The sequence below is a fragment of the Nicotiana tabacum genome, chromosome 23, assembly GCF_000715075.1.
Source record: "Nicotiana tabacum cultivar K326 chromosome 23, ASM71507v2, whole genome shotgun sequence".
Lineage (NCBI taxonomy): Eukaryota > Viridiplantae > Streptophyta > Magnoliopsida > Solanales > Solanaceae > Nicotiana > Nicotiana tabacum.
The window spans coordinates 62832568-62850284 of NC_134102.1; positions in this window are offsets into that span (position 1 = coordinate 62832568).

Genomic DNA, 17717 nt, shown 5'->3' on the forward strand with positions numbered 1-17717 from the left:
TTCTTTTTCAAAATTTCTCCCTTAAAATTAAAAGCCTCAAATTGCAACTTATCGCTCCACAAATAGAAAAATATATATCTTTCTGCTACAACCTTCTTCAACAATCACTTTGACCCCGACTTGATAATGGTAACTAAGAGTTTGAGACTCTTTTTCGATTCTTTGACTATTAGCATACCCTTAATCTTGATTTCTTTAGTATGTTTTTGATAATTTAAAGTATGAACCCTCTTTTGATCACTGGCTCCTTTTTTTAATTTAAAAGCTTAGAAATTTTAAAGTGTGAAATAAGCTTAGTCAAATACCTTCCGCTCCCACACCACTCATTTTGCGAAGAAATCTTTCTCTCTGTTCGGTGCTTACTTTTTCTTAAGAATTTCTTTTTGTTTATACTTGGATGATAAGTCATCATAATCATTAAGTTTTCAAAGAGTTGCGTGCCGAATTTTATCGTTAGTGATTAGCATACAGTGGTGCCCTCGTCATGCTCAAATCCTGGGTCCGCCGCTGGGCAGAAGAAGCTTTAGTTGAATCTCTACACTTGAAAATAATTACACTATGTATATAAGATTAAATTTTAATTCATAAACCTAACAAGTGAAATCATTTTGTACTCTTGAAAATAGTATTTCAAAATTAATGGGGTTTATATTCCAACGCAATTAATGAAGTGCAAGATTCTAATTTGAAATTAACACAACACGAGATTGTCAAAAAAGAAGAAAACAGTAGAAAATCCACATGTTCTTTCCTACTCTATAAAAAGAAAACGAAGAGATATGGTAATTTGTTGGCGCACATAGACTAGCTAGTGCCTAGTAGTGGAACTACCATGAAGGATATATATGTAAAAATCAGCAAAAACTCGGTTTTCATATTTTCATTTACTAATATTCTATTTTCATCGATGACTCAATGCTCTATGAATCACAGATTAAGATTGGAATCACAGACTATGATTGCAACAGCACCTGATTATCTGATAGAGAAGTTTCTCGGGACGGCTATTTCGTATATGCAATTTGTTTACCCGAAAAACGGATGGAGTTGAATTTATACGTGGTTCTAAGGATACGTGGTATAACTTGGTACAAATCGGAAAAATAAGTAGAAATATCTCAAATATTGACTGTAAAAAGGAATGAATACAAACCCAAATTGAGTAGAGAATAATTTATAAATAAACAAGATGAATCAATGTCCAAAGCCCGAAAAAGGATAATCTTTACTATATGTGTGTAAATCTCAATAATCTTTGAAATGTGAGAATGTATCAAGGTATGGATCTCCTCTTCCAAAAATGATAGCCACTCTTAATATAGTGAAAATTTTTTACTTTGGATATATTTAAAAATACATATTGGGGATCCCATGAAAGATTAGTTAATTAGCTTTTCATTAATTTTCGCCGAGATTCTCTTCCCTAGTGCGGCTACAACGGCTCTTTGTCTCTTGGCTCGATCTTGGTTGGTCTTGGTATTGGTCGGCCGATATTGACTCGAGCTCGATATTGATCGGTCTCTGGATCTTGAGCTCGATAACACCACTTCACATCATAGTTCGATATTGACTCGAGCTCGGTATTGATCGGTCTGGATCTTGAGCTCGATAACCCGGCTCCACATCTCATATCGATATTATAATGACGACCTTCGGTCCATCATGTTCCAATCTTGACTAATTACTCTAAGGGCAAACTCGATTTTGACCGTATACAGATAGTCCCCTCATTTCTCATAAAAAAAATGTGGCAAGAAACGATATGATTTTTCAATCTTTTGACTAGATACACACTGACGTCTGCATCGAGCCTGATTATGACGTATGTGACAAATGTCCCGTCGGTCCAGTTATCAAGACATTAAATGCGCATCAGAGGATGGTTGGCCACAACCAATTTTGAACCGTCACTGTAAAATCTATAAATAGCCCCCTTTCTCCATCATTTCAAACCTTTACCTTCAAATCTTTTCATTCCAACCTTCACAGTTCTTCGCCTTCTCCAAAGTTCTCTATTTCCAGTTTTATAAATTTCTTTGCTTGTTCTTCACCAAACACCATAATATTCCAATTTCCCATCTTCTTTGTTCTTGAAATTTTAGATGGCAAAGATATCTAAAACTGTTCCTCAAAAAGAGGTTGCTTCCTCCTCTCGGGCGGTCGGTGAGAAACCGGCGGTGGAGCCATGCCTCGAAGAACTTGTTCCCGGGGGATGTGTTATCGATTCCGACTTTAATGTCGAGAAACCCTCATCGGTTGCTTGTCGATGTGAGCCGGTATCGAGATATATATGCTCGATATCCCAAAGCCTTATTGATTTGGTAAAGAAAGATTGTGGTTGGGAAAACAAAGAAGTTGTGATACCGGCACTGGAGGAAACGATCACTACCCACGTGGAAAGGTATTTAAGTGTTTACACTTATCCTTTTACGTTGGGTCCCCTCGATCCGGTCATCGTCGACTTCTGCAAGAAGTACCAGGTGACCCTCGTCCAAATACACCCTTCTTTCTGAGGATTTTAATATTGCTCCGTTTCTTTGTGAGCAAAATCAACGCGTTTCCTTTCACCCTTGACCACCTCGTAAGATTATATAGCCCTCGTCTTTACCGAGGTGGGCTGATAAAGCTTCAACGCCGGGCCACCAAGGCATTTACCTCGAGCATAGATGAAGACAAAGATCGGTGTTGGATGGACCGGTTTGTTCGAGTGAACACCTCAGACTTAATCCCGGCTGAGAGTATGCCATTTTCCGAGAAATGGAATATGAACCGTAAGTGTGATTCCGTTTTTAGTGTTTGTTGTTTTTACTTATTCATCTTTTCTTATCAATGTTTTTCTTGACACAACCATTGCTTGGATGCCGGGTGCGGTTTTCCATCTCGAGAACTGGGTCAGGAGCCTGGTTTCGACGTCGACATATGCCGAGCGCGCATGGCGCGATTTGTCAAAGGGCCGGTGGGAGGCTCGTACTAATGGTAAACCTTCTTCTTGGCTCACCGATTTGCTTATTGTTCAAGTATTTTTTCAGGCATATATTTTACTTACTTTTCTTATTTTGTAGGTCTCGGAAAAGATGTTGTTATGAGACCCCCATCAGGTGATGAAGAAGTTTTACCGCCTATCTCAAAACCGGAGAAGGTGATTAAGAGAAAAAGGGTCTCGGACTCCGAGGGTCAAAAACCCAAAAAGAGAGCGTCTCATAAACCCAAGGTGAACATAATCCCTTTTGACTATGGAGTCGGTCCTGGGTTTAAGGGATGAAGAAGAAGATAAATAAAGTGATTTCGAGTTGTTGGCCCGTGCATGGGCTAGCACCGATACTCAGAATACTTTGGTATCGGTGGGAGTTGAAACTGCTCTGACCAGGCTTGATGAGGTCGAGGAGGAGACTTCGACCCAAGTTCCCCAGCCGAGGGAGACCGAGGATGTTTTTACCTCTGGGTAAAGAGACCGCCGAAGAGGCGGTGGATTCCGGTGCACAAACCGAGCTTGAGGCTCCCCAAAACAGAGGCGGTGATCAAAAAGGCCTACTCGGGGGCATAGAGATCGAGGATTCCCCCTCTTTCCCTTCTTTTTCCCAATCAATGATATGTGACGCTCAAGCTGCGGAGACTTGTCAAGGGGAAGGAGTCCATGGATGGGAGGATTCTTTCCGTGGTTATTTTATCGGGGTAGAAGATGTCACCGGTCCGAGTGACTTGGAGTCTCTGAACAAGAGCTCGAGCGAGGTGGGAGCGCCTTGCCTTTTTAACGAAGCCCAACAGGCCCTGAATCGGGTAAGTTCATACTTTCTTTGCCAATTTTCATACTTGTGTTTTTCTTTCCTTGTAGAATCCTTTCTTATTTTTGTAGGCTTATGTGCTTTATCACGGGGTATTTTTCCAATCCCGAGGGGAGCTGAGCCGGTACGAGGCTGAAGTTCGAAGGCTTACTGAGGAGAGAGATGCCTTAAAGCTTCTCAGTGAGCAGAGAGAAGGAGAAGTAAAAGGACTTCGGGCTGAGCTGGAAGCATCTTGGAAAGAACAAGCTGAGCTGGCCGAGCAGGTACAAAGAATCTTTGAATTTAATAATATTGACTGGGGAGTGATGGCTAATAATTCGGTCCCGCAGGTCGAGAAAAAGTTCGATGTGATTAGGCAGCTTCGTGCTGAAGTGGACGTAGTGAAATCGGAGGCCGAGGAATGGAAGAAGAACATGTACTACCTCGCCTCAGAAAAGAAGACTGCCCAAACTCAACTGGCTTCGGCTGAGGCCCAACTTCGAAGCTTGAAAGAGAAAGCCTTGGTGCAAGCCAAGAAAATTGAGGAGTTCCAGTCTCAGTTGAGCTCAGCAAATTCTGATCGAGAGAGATTGGCCACAGGAATTGCAGCGGCCAAATCGGAGGTCGAGAGAACCATGGCCAATGTTGATGCAATGGTGGTCGTTTATCGATCTGATGCCGAAGCTGCTAAAGTTCTAGCAAAGGAGGTTGCTGAGGCTGCTCAGGCTCGGGCAAACTAGGTTGCCGAGCATGCTAAATGCCAGTCTCGAAGGGAGACTCTCGAAGAGATTCATGCTCGTGGCTTCGATTTAACAGCCGAGATCGAGAAAGCTAAGGAGCTTGAAGCCGAAGCCAGAGTGTTGGCCTTTCCTGATGATGATGATACCGGGAGTGTGAGCGGATATGATCCAGAAGGGGGCCTCGAGGGCAAAGACGCTACTCCCGGAGAGGACTAAGTCTTTTAGTATTTTTGTATTTCTTATAAGACCGTTTTGGTCTTTTGTAAAGAAATTTGATCGGGCCATGTTGCCCTTGTAAATAATTTTGACATGTATATAAAAACTTTCTTGCTTCCTGCCTTATAAAACTGTGAAGTTTGAATCCTAAGGCCCTGGTTCAGATAATTTGATCAAAACCGAACTAGTGTAGCCCTTAGGCCTTATGGTCGAGTGAGTGCTTGCTCGGACTCGAAGTAAGAAATATCCCTTAGGATTTATGGTCGAGTGAGTGTTTGCTTGAACTCGAGTTAAGGTAGCTCTTAGTCTTTGTAGTCGAGTGAGGGTTTGCTAGAACTCGAAGCAATATAGCCCTTAGGCTTTATGGTCGAGTGAGTGTCTGCTCGAACTCGAAGTAAGGTAGCCTTTAGGCTTTGTAGTCGAGTGAGGGTTTGCTCGAACTCGAAGCAATGTAGCCCTTAGGCTTTATGGTCGAGTGAGTGTTTGCTCAAACTCGAGGTAAAATAACAGCCCTTAGGCTTTATGGTAGAGTGAGTGTTTGCTCTAACTCAAAGTAAGTTATCCCTTAGGCTTTGTAGTCGAGTGAGGGTTTGCTCGAACTCGAAGCAATGTAGTCCTTAGGCTTTATGGTCAAGTGAGTGTTTGCTCAAACTCAAAGTAAGATAGCCCTTAGGCTTTGTAGTCGAGTGAGGGTTTGCTCGAACTCAAAGCAATGTAGCCCTTAGGCTTTATGGTTGAGTGAGTGTTTGCTCGAACTCGAATTAAGGTAGCTCTTAGGCTTTGTAGTCGAGTGAGGATTTGCTTGAACTCGAAGCAATGTAGCCCTTAGGCTTTATGGTCGAGTGAGTGTCTGCTCAAACTCTAAGTAATGTAGCCTTTAGGCTTTGTAGTCGAGTGAGGGTTTACTCGAACTCGAGTTAAGGTAGCCCTTAGGCTTTATGGTCAAGTCAGTGTTTGCTCGAACTCGAGTTAAGGTAGCTCTTAGGCTTTGTAGTCGAGTGAGGGTTTGCTCGAACTCGAAGCAATGTAGCCCTTAGGATTTATGGTCGAGTGAGTGTCTGATCGAACTCGAAGTAAGGTAGCCTTTAGGCTTTGTAGTCGAGTGAGGGTTTGCTCGAACTCGAGTTAAGGTAGCCCTTAGTCTTTATGGTCGAGTGAGTGTTTGCTCAAACTCGAGTTAAGGTAGCCCTTAGGCTTTATAGAGCTTGATCTCGTTTATTTTTTGGATGGCAGTCCCCGATTTATGGGGTAATTATTCGAACTCCGGTCATGGTCGGCCCATAAGCCTGTTACATAATAGATCGAGAACATGAAGTAGAAGAATCTTTCTGAGATATGAGATATCGGTAAAGAAGAAATTTCTCTTTATAAGTCATTATGCATGTGTTCATGTTTTGTGCCAGGGCTCAAGCAAACTACACGGGCATGGTCCGTTTGACTATTTGGCCCTTACAAATATTTCTTATCGAGACCCTGTTGCCATGAAGTAACTTCCTTGCATCGAACTTGAAATATTTAAGGGCAATGCCCCCCCAGTATTCGAGGTTGATTGTAAAAAGGCCTCGGATACTGTTGAATTGTTCTAAGTTAGCACGATCAATGATTTCCTCATTAACAACCTCGCCGAAAAACCCATTTGGGACAAAACCGGCTAAAGAAAAAAGAGTGCAACGCGTGCTTTCAGACCTAAAGGCTTCGAGTTGAAGAATCCATCCCTGTTTCTGGTTGACTACCTGTAAAGATTAATTTCGAAATATAAATTAACACCGGGGGGGGGAGGGGGTCGTACCTTAGCAATAGTATCGTTATAGGTGCGATATGTTCCAATTGCACGGTAGTTGTTTGCCGTTTATCACACCGAGCTTGTAGGATCATACGGTCCTTCCCAGTTCGGACCCAGTTTTCCTTCATTCGGATTTAGGGTTCTGAGGGTGACCTTCCTTAGAACCAAGTCTCCTATTTTAAATGTCGAAGATTGGTTCTTCGATTATAGTACCTTTCGATCCATTGTTTTTGGGTGGCCAATCGGATAAGAGCGGCTTCTCGTCTTTCGTCCAACAATTCTAGGCTTGTATTCATGGTCTCGTTATTCGACTCATTTGTTGCATATTGAAACCTAATACTAGGTTCTCCGACCTCAACAGGGATTAGAGCTTCGGTGCCATAAACCAGCAAGAATGGCGTTGCTCCGGTACTGGTTTTTGATGTGTTGCGATATGCCCATAGGACCTCGAGTAGTATTTCTCTCCATTTTCCTTTGGCGTCGGTCAATCTCTTCTTAAGATTTTGGATGATGGTTTTTGTTGGTTAATTCGGCTTGTCCGTTCCCGCTGGGATGATACGGTGTTAATAGGATCATTTTGATCTTGTGATCCTCGAGAAATTTAGTTACTTTGCTGCCGATGAATTATTTTCCATTATCACATACAATCTCGGATGGCATCCCGAATCGACATATGATGTGGTCCCAAATGAAGTCTATCACTTCTTTTTCTCTAACTTTCTCGAAAGCATGTGCTTCAACCCATTTAGAGAAATAATCAGTCATAAACAAAATAAACTGAGCTTTACCTGGGACCGTTGGAGGGGGTCGACGATGTCCATTCCCCATTTCATGAAAGGCCATGGAGATAGGACCGAGTGGAGTAGCTCCCCGGGTTGATGAATCATGGGCGCATGTCTTTGGCATTTTTCGCATTTTCGAATGAACTCCCTTGCATCCTTGCCCATATCGGTCCAATAATACCCTTCCTTGATTACTTTGTGGACCAGCGAATCGGCACCAGAATAGTTTCCACAAGTGCCTTCGTGAATTTCTCGTAGGATGTAATCGGTATCTCCCGGTCCCAAGCATATTGCCAATGGTCCATCGAACGTTCTTCTAAACAGCATTCCGTCTTCGGACAGGGTGAACCGTGCTGCCTTTATGCGCAGAGCTCTCGATTCCTTTGGACCTGATGGAAGATTCCCGTTCTTGAAGTACTCTATATATTTGTTTCTCCAATCCCAGGTTAGACTCGTGGAGTTTATCTCGGCGTGACCTTCTTCTATCAAGGATCTTATGAGTTGTACGACAGTCCCCGAGTTGAGTTCGTCATCTTCGACCGATGAACCTAAGTTTGCAAAGGCGTCGGCCTCGTTGTTCTGTTCTCGGGGTATATGTTGCAAAGTCCATTCCTTAAATCAATGTAGAGTCACCTGTAATTTATCCAAGTACCTCTGTATTCGATCTTTTCGGACTTCAAAAATACCGTTAACTTGGTTTACCACGAGGAGGGAATCACACTTAGCCTTTACGACCTCCGCTCCCAAGCTTCTAGCTAGTTCAAGACCTGCAATCATGGCCTCATACTCGGCCTCATTGTTAGTCATTTTGTAGTTCTGATAGACTGTCTAACTATATTACCTGTGGGTGATTTTAGTACGATGCCAAATCCGGACCCCTTTGCGTTCGAGGCTCCGTCCGTAAAGAGGGTCCAGACTCCCAGATAGATAGGTACCCAATTTTATCAGTAGTTCTCTTTCAATCTCGGGTACGAAGGCCGGTGTATAGTCAGCCACGAAGTCCGCCAAGATTTGAGATTTTACAGCGGTTCGGGGTCGATACTCAATATTGTACCCGCCGATTTCTATGGCCCATTTGGCCAATCGACCCGAAAGCTCGGGTTTATGCAAAATACTTTGAAGAGGATAAGTTGTTACAACATGTATCGTATGACATTGGAAATATGGTTTTAGTTTCCTAGAGGCGCTTATTAAAGCAAGCGCTAATTTTTCTAAGTGTGGATACCTAGTTTCAGCCTCGCCTAAGGTCCGACTGACATAATAAATAGGGAATTGCATACCTCGTTCTTCTCGAACCACGACTCCACTTACCGCTACCTCTGAGACAGCTAAGTACAAGTAAAGTTGTTCATCCACTTTCGGGGTATGAAGCAGAGGCGGGCTCGATAAATACCGCTTCAGTTACTCCAAAGCCTACTGGCATTCCGGAGTCCATGCAAAGTTGCTTTTCTTCTTTAAGTAGTGAGAAAATCGGTGGCTCCTATCTGAGGATCTCGAAATGAATCATCCTAGGGCGGCTATCCGTCCCGTTAGCCTCTGTATAGCCTTCACATTATCTACTATCGTGATGTCCTCGATAGCTTTGATTTTATCAGGGTTGATCTCGATTCCTCGATTGGATACCATGAAACCAAGAAACTTGCCCGAGCCAACCCCGAATGCACATTTTTGGGGTTGAGCTTCATATTGTACTCCCTCAGTGTGTCAAAAGTTTCCTGCAAATGCTTTAAATGGTCCTCTGCTCGCAGGGGCTTAACTAACATATCATCAATATAAACTTCCATTGATAAGTTGCACAAACATTTTTTAGACCGAATGGAATTACGTTATAACAGTAGGTACCGTACTTAGTGATAAACAAGGTTTTTTCCTGATCCTCCGGGTTCATCTGTATCTGGTTGTACCCGGAGTAGGCATCGAGAAAACTGAGACTCTCGTGGCTGGCCGTAGAATAGATCATACGATCGATATTAGGCAAAGGAAAATAATCCTTAGGGCATGCTTTATCCAGGTCTTTATAATCTATACACATTCTAAGATTGTTTCCCTTCTTAGGGACTACGACCACATTTGCTAGCCATTCGGGGTATTTTACTTCTCAAATGGATCCTATTTTAAGAAGTTTGGTTACCTCGTCCTTGATGAAGGCATGTTTGACCTCTGACTGGGCCTTCTTTTTTGCTTTACCGGATATAATTTCGGATCCAAGCTTAGTCTATGAGTGGTTATTTCCAGTGGGATCCCTGTTATGTCAAGATGGGACCAAGCAAAACAGTTCATGTTAGATATAAAAAATTGAATAAGCTTTTTCCTGAGCTCGGAATCTAACCCCGTGCCCAGGTATACATTTTGCTCGGGCAGATGTTCGATTAGCATGATTTGCTCCAGTTCTTCAATCGTTGATTGAGAGCGTCAGAATCATCGACGACCACGAAGGACCGAGGGACCCCATAGCCATCATCTTCGTCAGTCTTCCGATTCTCTAGTTGGGTCGAGGCTGGCGTTTGTGATTGCTATTTGGTATCCCATTCCCCCTTCGAATTCGATCCCTTTGTCGATGATAGTGAAGATATCAAAATCACTTCATCGACTGCAAACATTTCTTTTGCAGCCAGTTGCTCCCCGTAGACCGTTTTGATTCCCTCCAATGTTGGGAATTTCGGAACCTGGTGAAGGGTCGAGGGCATTGCTCTCATGTTGTGGATCCATGGCCTCCCGAACAATGCGTTATATCTCATATCACCCTCAATTGCGTGGGACTTCGTTTCTTGGATGATCCCGACCATGTTTACTGTGAAGATTATCTCGCCCTTAGTAGTTTCACACGCCATATTAAATCCGTTCAGTACCAGGGTTACGGGCACGTCCTAGTCCTGTAGACCAAGTTACTCTACGACCCTTGATCGAATGATATTGGCCAAACTACCTGAATCAATTAACACACGCTTAACTTGAGTTTTATTCATAAGTACACATATTACCAGTGCATCGTTATGGGGTTGCATGATTCCTTCCACGTCTTCATCACTAAAGGATAGAGTTCCTTTAGGTGTGTAATCTTGAGTCCGAGATCGCTTCTCACTTATAATCGACATCTTAGTGCGTTTAAGCACCAGCCCCTGGGGGACATCGATCCCTCCGATGATCATGTGGATGATGTGTTGTGGCTCTTCTTGTTTCTTTTGTCTATTGAAATCTCTATTTTTGAAATGGTTTTTGGCCTGGTCACTTAAAAATTCTCGAAGGTGCCCTTCATTGGATAACCGGGCTACCTCATCTCTCAACTGCCTACAATCTTCAGTTCTGTGGCCATGGGTGCCATGGTACTTGCACATTTGATTGGGATTTCTCTGGGCTGGATCAGACTGCAGAGGTCGAGGCCACTTAGTATCTTTGCTAAATCAGATAGCCGACATGATGGCGGATGCATCGATGTTGAAGTTATATTCTGATAACCATGGTGCTTTCTTAGGTCCGGTATGCCTGTCGAACCCATTCTTTTTCATCAGCCCCCGAGACCCCTGGCCTCGATCACTTCTTCTTTCGCCTCGTATAGAGTTGCGTGCAGGTTCGCTACCCCTACGATCTCCGTTATACGGCCGATATCGGTCCTTGTTCGACCTTGGTTCTCGGTCGATGTCCCTTTTAATAACGGACCCAGAACCCACCTGGTCGTCTTCGACTCTAATCTTTGATTGATATCGATTGTGTACATCGGTCCAGGTAACTGTCGGGTACTCGATCAAGTTCTGCTTCAACTGCCGTGAAGCCAACGAGCTTCTTCGTTCAGTCCTTGAGTGAAAGCTTGAATAGCCCAATCGTCCGTGACCGGTGGTAGATCCATTTGCTCTATTTGGAAATGAGAGACGAACTCTCCTAGCATTTTGTTATCTTTTTGCTTTACCTTGAAAAGGTCCGACTTCCTGGTCTCGACCTTTATGGCTCTGGCATGTGCTTTTACGAAAGAATATGCAAGCATAGGAAAAGAATCGATAGAGTTAGGTAGTAAATTATGATACCATACCATTGCCCCCTTTGATAGGGTTTCCCCGAACCTCTTCAATAATACGGATTCGATCTCATCGTCTTCTATATCGTTCCCTTTAATGGCATATGTGTAAGAGGTGACATGTTCGTTGGGGTCGGTCGTCCCATTATATTTAGGAATTTTGGGCATGCGGAACTTCTTGGGGATCGGTTTGGTAGGCGCGCTCGGAGGAAAAGGCTTTTGTACGAATGTTTTGTAATCCAAGCCCTTCAATACCGGTGGTGGCCCCGGGATATGATTAACCCTGGAGTTATAAGTTTCTACTTTTTTGTCATTTGCTTCAATCCTCTTTTCTCGTGACTCAATTTGTTTTGTTAGTTCCTCGAGCATCCTAATGATTTCGGGATTAGTCCCTGATTCTTGTTCAATTGATCTTATTGCAGCTGGCCCCGTTTTGTCGGTGACTTCTCGGGGTGGACCGGGCTCGGCCCTGCTCGGTGCCTGGGTTTGGCTCTGCAACTAATCTATTGCTACCTGTTGAGCTTGCAACATTTTAAAAATCAAATGCAGGTTGATCCCGTCTTCTCCAACATTTATGGTATTTCGAACTGCAGGTCGAGTTCCACCATGAATGCTATTTTCGGGGTCGAAATGTTGGTTCGCCTCGATGGCCACATGTGAATTAACGTCGATTGGATCTGCGGCCCGAGTTCCAACGGGATCGACGAGTGGCCTTTCATCCCCGGTCGTCAGGTTGTTGTTCTCATCTTGAAGGCCAACTTCGTTGTGGATATGTAGGGCCATTAATTGAGAGTTCGTCGTTTTTAACCTGAAATCAAAAACACATCCAAGAGCAAGTGTAAAATGGTATTTTGTAGAGATTCATACCAAATAACCACTGTTATCCTAAGCCCCATGGTGGGCGCCAAACTGTTTATCCGAAAAACGGATAGAGTTAAATTTGTACGTGGTTCTAAGGATACATGATATAACTTGATACAAATCGGAAAAATAAGTAGAAATATATCGAACATTGACTATAAAAAAGAATGAATACAAACCCAAATTGCGTAGAGAATGATTTATAAATGAACAAGATGAATTAATGTCCAAAGCCCAAAAGAGGATAATCTTTACTATATGTGTGTAAATCTCAATAATCTTTGAAATGTGAGAATGTATCAAGGTATGGATCTCCTCTTCTAGAAATGATAGCCACTCTTAATATAGTGAAAAAATTTTACTTTGGATATAATTAAAAATATATTGTGGGGATCCCATGATAGATTAGTTAATTAGTTTTTCCTTAATTCCAGCCGAGATTCTCTCCCCTAGTGCGACTACAACGGCTCTTTGTCTCTTGGCTCGATCTTGGTTGATATTGGTATTGGTCGGTCTCTGGGTCTCGAGCTCGATATTGACTCGAACTCGGTATTGATCGGTCTCTGGATCTTGAGCTCGATAACACCACTTCACATCATAGCTCGATATTGACTCGAGCTCGGTATTGATCGGTCTGGATCTTGAGCTTGATAACCCGGCTTCACATCTCATCTCGCTATTATAATGAAGACCTCCGGTTCATTATGTTCCAATTTTGACTAATTACTCGAAGAAAAAATTCGATTTTGACCTTATACACAATTCTTTCGGACTTTGAAGTATGTGCGACAAAAGAAAAAATTAAGTGCATTCTAAATATATACAGAAGGGGCTGAAGTAAAAGATCCAAAAAACATACTTCGGTATATCTAGCTCTCTCACACACACACTCTGACACTCGTACATAAGAATGTATGTATACGTATGTGTGCGCTGCGAGGGTGGGTGTATTAAACATTTCATCTTATAAACCGATGCTAAGTGGTCATTTATATCAGTAAATCTATCGCTGAAGGCAGTAGTGGAGCGACTCTTTGCCAAGGAAAGCCAATTGATATCCCTTTCGCGGAAAAATTATATTGAGTAGATAAATAAAAATATTATATAAATATATTATTATATTAAATTCTCTATCATTTACATATGTTTACTTCTTTATGTTTTGACTTTTCTTCATGAAAATCCTGTGAAGAACTTTTTATAATTTTTTCCGGCCAAAAATACCTCACGTAATGAATTTGCTATAAAGTATGGGCTTGCTCAAATCACCAAGTGGTAGATTTCCCATTCTTGTTCTCCATTGAAATCGTTGGCCAAAATACTTTTGGTCGCAATATAAGGCCCGTAGTCAGAAATGAGCTGATAAATCATTTTGGATTATATATTACACAGGACAAAATACATAGGTTACCCATAAAGACCAAATCAATGTTACATACTTTTTGCGAACGAAAATAACTTTACACACTCAACCTTTTCAGATTGTTCCTAATACACACAACTTTTTTCTTGATCAGTTTTTCAAAACATGAGTAATGTCACACTCCAATGAGATAGTGACAAGTGTCATTAACATATTAAAAAAAAACTTACAATTATAATTAAACCCATCTTCTTCATCAAATATGCCACCATGGCTGCTGTTACAGGGTCAATTGATTTTCAGATTGATACTGCACGGCAGGTACCAAACAATGACTCAGCCTTCTCTCTTTTTCCCTCACGTTTTTGGCCTAACACTTAGATTATGATAGCGAACAGAAATGAAATAAGGCACACACGAATTTACAGGAATCGCTTCCCAACTTTGTCTTTTAACTCGTGCCACAAAGAAGTGCATAAGAATCACAGCCTTTACAAAAAGGAGTTAAGGCAGCCAACACTTCTCTGCCTTAACAAGTCTGCCTAGCCCACATATATAGACAAATATTTTTTAACTTTGCCTTATCTAAAACCTAGTAGATGACATCCCCAACTGACAAGGATTTTGAAATTCAAACATTCAAATAAGACAACTCCCACCAGCCCACTTAGCCAAACTTGCTGAAAAACAGGAACTGCCAAAAACTACCAATTGCCCAGCATGTGCATGGCACATGGGCGCAGCTTTGAACTTGTAGTGCCAAAAAGGTCAACTCTTCCATGTCTTCGCGCCAAGCCTTCATGCAGCATGCCTTTGTGTGCATGTCTGCCACCGCCGTTTGTCCAGCTCGCCTATGGCACTGCCTTGCTCACCTTGCTCGCGCCCATGTGCCTTGCCACGCACTGCCTTAGTTTTCTAGCCTTTTCTAAGCTTGCTGCCTGTTGTTTTTGCCTTGCCATGGCCACGCCAATGCCATGATCTTTGTCATGCCTTGACACCTTAGCCACATGTCGTCGTGCCACGGTCCATGCCCATCAACACCTGCCCAAGTGGGACAGCTTTGTCAACATGATGCCATTGTCATCATAGGGCGGTGCCGAGGTCCATCATGTAAATCCCTCACCACTCCTATGTCATATTTCGATCAATCAAGCCGGGGGGCTAACAAACTTCCCCCACCAGATGAGCTCGTCCCCCTCGATGAGGCAGAATCTAAGTACGCCTTGATTTGATCCTGAAATTGCCATAGAGACGGTCCTTTTTCCCAAGTTGCATCACATTCCTGCTTTCTTGTCCATTGAAATAGAAACTCTGTCCGTCTATTCTTTTTGCTTTGACCCTAGCGTCCAGTGATCCAAAATCTTCTCAATAGTCTCCTCAAATTGCTTACGTTCAACTGGAGGAGCACACTTTAGCACCGCCCTTTCTTCACAACTTCAAATGGGTCGTCATACTTTGGAATCATCCCACGATGGCGCGTCTTGCTACTGATTTTCTTCCAAATCTGTGGAGTAAGTTTCAGCAACACTTTGTCACCAACATTGAATTCCAAAGGTCATCTATGTCTGTCAGCATTTCTTTTCATCCTCTTAGCTGCTTTCCTCAAGTTGTTTCGTGCCTCAGCTAGCAATTCATGCTTGTCACGAGCATATCTATAAGTAGTAGGACACTGTCCTACTGATTTCATCTGAGTGACTTCCAACGGTGTGTCAGGCTGTCTTCCCAACACTTTCTCAAAAGGACTCATTTCAGTTGCCGAAGACTTGTGCAAGTTGTAACAAAACCGCGCACTGTCTAGTAGCTCAACCCAATTCCTCTGATTAGCAGTCACATAATGCTTCAAGTACTCTTCAAGCAAATGATTGATACGTTCGGTCTGTCCGTCGGTTTGTGGGTGATTTGTTGTAGAGAATTTCAAATCAGTCCCCAAGAATTTGAACACAGCAGTCCAAAACCGGCATGTAAATCCCGCATCCCGATCACTCACAATATCCCTTAGCACCCCAAAATGTTTCACAACATGCTTGTAAAATAGTTCAGCAGCTACTTCAGAAGAGCAAACGGTTGGAGCAGCAATGAAAATCCCATACTTTAAGAACCTGTCCACCACCACCATAATTGATGCTTTACCATCAACTTTAGGAAGCCTGTTGATAACGTCCATAGAAACAGAAGCCCACAGACACTCCAAAATCGGTAGAGGTTGTAGAAAACCATCTTCCTTCTTCCGTTCAGTCTTGTCAAGTTGACAAATGAGGCAAGTTTTCACATAGGCCTCAACATCATCTTCCATTTTCGGCCAAAAATATTTCCGAGATAGCAATGCCAACATCCTTTCAACACCCGGATGACCAGCATAAGGAGTATCATGCATCTCCCTTAGAAGAGAACGACGCAATCCAACACCTTGAGGAACCACAATTCTCCCCCCTTTGAAGTGCAGCAGATCGTCCTCGATCTAATACCGTTTAACTATCCCATCTTTCACTTAATCCATCAACTTCACATACAATGGATCGTTTGCAGCACATGGCTTGATTGTATCTAGAAAGTCTATTCAATTTGAGTAAGTGCATAAGTTGCAGCAAATACCTCTTTGCGACAAAGTGCATCGGCAACTTGATTTTGTTTTTCAGGTTTGTGCACCCAAACAAAGTCATATTCAACCAAGAACTCTTGCCACTGGGCCTGATTTAGACTCAATTTCTGTTGAGTCTTGAAGTATGTATTAGCCACATTGTCTATCCGTACCACAAACTTTGTTCCCAGCAAGTAGACTCTCCAAACTTGAAGGCAATGAATTACTGCAACCATCTCCTTTTCATGTGCAGAATAACATTACTCCGTAGCGTTTAGCTTTCTGCTTTCAAATGCAACCGGATGATCCTCCTAGACCAGCACACCGCCAACAGCATAATCTGAAGCATCTATGTGTACTTCAAATGGCAAATCAAAATCTGGCAGCTTCAAGATTTGTTCAGATACAATAGCTTTCTTCAATGCATTGATAGCCTTGTCACATGAATCCGACCAAACCCATTTGACATTCTTTTTTAGCAAGTCCGTCAAAGGAGCAGCCCTTTTTGAGTAGCCTGCAATGAACTTCCGGTAGTAATTTGCCAAGCCCAAAAATTATCTAAGTTCCTTTATCCCGCTTTGTGCTTGCCAATCAACAATTGCTTGCACCTTCTTTAGATCCATCCGCACTTGGTTTTCACTAACCAAATGGCCTAGAAACATTATCTCGCGACTTGCAAATTCACATTTTTCCATCTTGACATAGAGTTGATATGCTCTAAGTCTTTCCAGCACCTTCCTTAAGTGAGCCAAATGATATTCAAGGGTCCGGCTATAAATGAATATTTCGTCTAAGTAAACAACTACAAAGTCATCAAGATACTCGTAAAGAACATTGTTCATTAAATTACAGAAAGTTACCGGGGCATTGGTTGGCCCAAACGGCATTGCATGAAATTCAAAGGTACCATATCTAGTTACACAAGTGGTTCTAGGGGCATCCCCCTCGGCTATCCTAACCAGCCAATAGCCTGATCTTAGGTCTAACTTAGTAAAATAACTAGCCTTCGAAAGCCTATCCAGCAGATCTTGAATCAAAGGGACCGGGTACTTGTTTTTGATAGTCACCTTATTCAGCGCCCTATAGTCAACACACATCCGCAGCGTACCATCCTATTTTTTTGGGAACAAAACAGGAGCACCGTATGGAGCCTTCGATGGTTGAATCAACCCAGCATCAAACAACTCAGACAATTGCTTCCTCAGTTCTGTTAATTCCATAGGCGACATGCGGTAAGGAGGCCGCGTAGGTGGCAGTGAACCAGGAATAAGTTCAATCTTGTGATCAATCTCCCTCATTGGTGGTAACTCCCTTGGCAATTCTGGAGGCATCACATCTTTGAATTCCTTCAGCAAACTTGCAACACAATCCGGGGCCTCAATCTGCACATCTGGCTTGACTTCAACAAGTGCAGCAAGGTAAGTCTCCTCGCCCCTCTTCAAGCCTTTCTCAAATGCAATGGCAGAAATCAAAGCAGCAATCTCAGTGTTCTTTCTTTCATCCCCGCAGGGCCGAATACCTTTCACAAAGCCGGGGTTTGACTCACCCATGAATATAAGTCCATCCAAATGAGGAATTAGAACGACTTTGTTCTTCTTCAAAAAATCAATTCCCAACAGCACAT